Source organism: Mirounga angustirostris, unplaced genomic scaffold, assembly GCF_029215605.1.
Source record: "Mirounga angustirostris isolate CCGP_5_RB_7025 unplaced genomic scaffold, mMirAng1.0.hap1 SCAF_15, whole genome shotgun sequence".
Taxonomy (NCBI): Eukaryota; Metazoa; Chordata; class Mammalia; order Carnivora; family Phocidae; genus Mirounga; species Mirounga angustirostris.
In genome coordinates, this window is record NW_026991723.1 from 84,006,216 (window position 1) to 84,010,239 (window position 4,024).

The following is a 4,024-nucleotide window of genomic DNA, read 5'->3' on the forward strand; positions in this document are numbered from 1 at the left end:
CCTGCATGGAGAAGGTGGCATCTGAGGCAGAGCTCAAAAGGGACATGGAGGATATTGTATAGAGGAAACACAAATGGTAGTTATAGATGTGAACCCTGGACCCAGACTACCTAAGTTTGAATCCCAGCTCCTCCACTTACTTACTAGCTGTATAACCACGTAAAGATACTTATAATCTGTCTGTGCTTCAGTTACCTATCTATCAATGGGGCAAATATTAGTAGCCAACTCATAGATTATTAAATGATTTATTATTTGTGCTATGTAAGTATTAAAAATACTAGGTGACAGAAACAGACTGAGCAAGAAACAAAGATGGAGAAAGTATAGAGCATATTGTCAGAAGAGGGCAGTCCAATGTGCTTAGAATGGAAGGTAAAAAGAAACTTGATGAAAAAAAAAAAAGAAACGTGATGAAGTGGAAGATGTACCTAGAAAAGCATGCTACTTGTCATCCTAAAAAAAAAAAAAAAAAAAAAAAAGCTATTAATTGTGTCATTAAGAGCTCTGCACAGGAAGATTTCCAACTTCATTCATTGATTAGGTGCACATCCTCGGGCAGATCATAAACTCTATGAATGAAGTTCAGTATACCCTCAGTAAAGTAAGAAGGGTATGGAACTAGAAGAACTCTGATTCTCTCTTAGCTCTGAAATTCTAGAAAAGGGACTAGGGAGTCATTAGAGATGTGTATCTTCCCACAGAACACCCATAGCCACACATAACTACTGAGCACCTGAAATGTGGCTAGTCCAAATTGGGATGTGTCATAAATGCAAAATATACACATTTCACAGAGAGTACTCAAAAAAGGGCAAAATATTACATTAATAATTTTATATTGATTACATGTTGCAATTGAGTTAAATAAAATACTACTAAAATTAATTTCAACTGTTCCTTTCTATTTTTTTTAAATGTGACCATTCAAGGCTCATGTTTCTGAGCATTTCATTTCTACCAGACAGCACTGTTGTAGACTGTTTTCATAAAACATAGGGGAATGTGATTCTGTGGCCCAAAAGACAAACAAAATGCCAGGTATTATCAGAAAGGGTCTTGGAAACACAACACTCTTCCAGCCCTATATAATGCTCTAGTATGTCCCTAACTACCACACCGTGTTCAGTTTTCCCTGCAGTACCTGAAAAAGATACAACAAAAAACCAAACAACTTGGGTAAATGGAACAATCAATGAAACAAGCACTAAGATGAGTGACTAGATTAACAGATTGCAAATCCGGAAGGATAAAGACTACCATATATGATGAGAATCTATAAAATCAGTGTCTGGAATGAGGAGGTGCAAAAGGCTATTCACTAAATCTCAGAAAAAAGCAAAGGAGAATTTTTTGAAGCTTTATGGAGGCATTTCAAGTAAAGGTATAACTTTGCTGAGCAAGTAGCCTTATATGAAGAACTCAGAGATGGCTCAGACTAAACATAAAAGTGAGTTCCAAAAAGATTACATTAACTATTAATTCATAAAAGTGGTTATTACGGAATTGCACAATTCCTTATGCAATCTCTTTAACTACATGCCACCTTTAAGAACTGTCCAAGAGATCAAACAATCCCCAAGTTATAGAACCCTTCCTCCTCTGAAATTCTGAAGTATTCAGTACACCCGCCTTTTATCATTCATTCTTCCACTTGGCCAGATATGGAATCTCTATCTCCTATTACTCTCTCTGAAATCTTAATTGTGGATGAGAACCACTTGAGCTCTTTAAGAAATGTTTTGTTTTGGCCCACTCTCATATATTTCATCTTTATTCCTACAGAACAGTTATGCAGATTCAATCCAGTACTAATGATCTGACCACTTCCAATTTAGATATAGAGAAATCATAATTAGATGTAGAACATCCTATGCACTTATTATTTTATTTAGTACCTCCAACTTCTAGTCAAATTAAACACAGAGGTGAATTGCTGTCTTCTTTTCTAACCAGAACAAATCTTTTCCATAATGATCATTAAGTGGCTCCAATGATTTTTTTCCTCTAATCTTTTATTTTGGCTCTAAAGCCTCAGAAAAGGTGCTCCTGGAATACTTGGCTTGTCTAATTTTAGTTTCCATTTCATGCCAAGAAGTAGAAACAAAATTAAATTTCTTTTAAAATACACCAGACATGAACAGCACAACTAAATTCATCCAATAAAACCACTTCCAAAACAAAGAAAAGCATCCACTTATAGAGAAATATTCATAATTATTTTTTCCCAGTAGTTGCTAGAAGATTGAAAAAAAGAAAGTTTATTAAGAAACAGATATACACTGGGCGCCTGGGTGGCTCAGTTGGTTAAGCAACTGCCTTTGGCTCAGGTCATGATCCTGGAGTCCCAGGATCGAGTCCCGCGTCGGGCTCCCTGCTTGGCAGGGAGTCTGCTTCTCCCTCTGACCCTCCCCCCTCTCATGTGTTCTCCCTCATTCTCTCTCTTTCAAATAAATAAATAAAATCTTAAAAAAAAAAAAAAGAAAGAAACAGATATACACTAAGTACAGCCCAATAGGTTTGCAAAGGGAAATGAAATGGTTTAATACCTCTATTTCCTTAAGGTGGGAAGGAAATCTAATGTTTATCAAACTAAGAGATCTAAAGAAAACCCAACTGATTATCTTCCAAATCATATAGCCAATCGCAAGTTATTATCAAGACACACTGTAATAATAAGCAACATTTTATTCATTAAAAACAAAGCTCAAAACAGCTTTACACGTGCTAAAAAAAACCAGAAAATTCCACATCCAATCACTGATACGAGAAAATCAACTTGATCTATGGAATTAACAATGCTACCAAAAGATAGCTGGTTAGTTTTCCACGAATTAGGTCCCAATGTTGGTTGTATCCTTGGTTCCTTTAAAAAGCATTTAAACAGAAGGAAGCCACAAAATGTCTGAAGGACGCAGATGAACATAAATAAAAGCTACACTGCTAGTATTGGCTTTGTCCTCATTTTAATCAAAGTATCCTATTTAAAAGGGAAAAATGCAGGGCGCCTGGGTGGCTCAGTCGTTAGGCTCAGTCGTTAGGCGTCTGCCTTCGGCTCAGGTCATGATCCCCGGGTCCTGAAATCGAGCCCCGCGTTGGGCTCCCTGCGAGGCGGGGGGCCTGCTTCTCCCTCTCCCGATCCCCCTGCTTGTGTTCCCTCTCTCGCTGCGTCTCTCTGTCAAATAAATAAAATCTTTAAATAAATAAATAAATAAATAAATAAATAAATAAATAAATAAATAAAGGAAATGCACAAGAATGACTCCCCTATCGTAGAGCACATGTAATTAACATGTAAGTACAATGAAGTTACATCCATGAGAGCTGGTGTGACCTTAAACATTTTGCATACTTGTTGACTGATGTTAAATATCAACTTCCTGTATGAACAGAGCAAAAGAAAAAACCAGTAATCTCTTCCTTAAGAGAAATCTACAAAGATAAATTGCTTTACATCCATAAAGTAAAGGAAAAAAAAACAAAAAACTCAAAACTACCAACAGTTTACCCACTTACCACACAGCAAATCAAAGTTAACTGAACAAACAGGCACTGGCACTATCCGCTGAACACTGTCACCTAAGCGCTGTGCATGAAAACACTTCTCAGAAAAGCAAGATACCAAAAACTTACATTCCTTTTCTCTTACATTCATTCCTTTATCCACACATACATTTATTGTTACTTGCACTAGGCAGTAGCGAGGAACAACTCATCTCCTCTGGGAAACCAAGAAAAGGAAATCTTCAGTCAAGAAGGGATTATGAGGAAACAACTTAAGAGGCAGCCACCGCTCACGCAGAAAAGTATTTGTATTGAGGCCCTACTACTTTATCCACTGAAATTAGCTCAACAACGTACCGGAAAATGGGTTCATATCTGAATTAACAGAACTAAAGCAACACTCCTAACAAGCAATTGAGACGAGGCGTACGGAAGGAGGGACGACCAGCCGTTCTCTGACATCACTACCAGACCGCTCCGGCCCACCGTCTTCCCCTTCCGCAGGGACCTAAACACACTG

The 4,024-nt window shown here is 37.5% G+C and overlaps 1 protein-coding gene across 3 annotated transcripts in view; it reads right to left on the reverse strand.

Annotated features, from left to right (window-relative positions):
• The window catches only part of PPP6C (protein phosphatase 6 catalytic subunit), a 39,130-nt gene that overhangs the window by 34,365 nt on the left and 741 nt on the right, over positions 1 to 4,024 (reverse strand). The gene's annotated exons all lie outside the window — the stretch shown is intronic.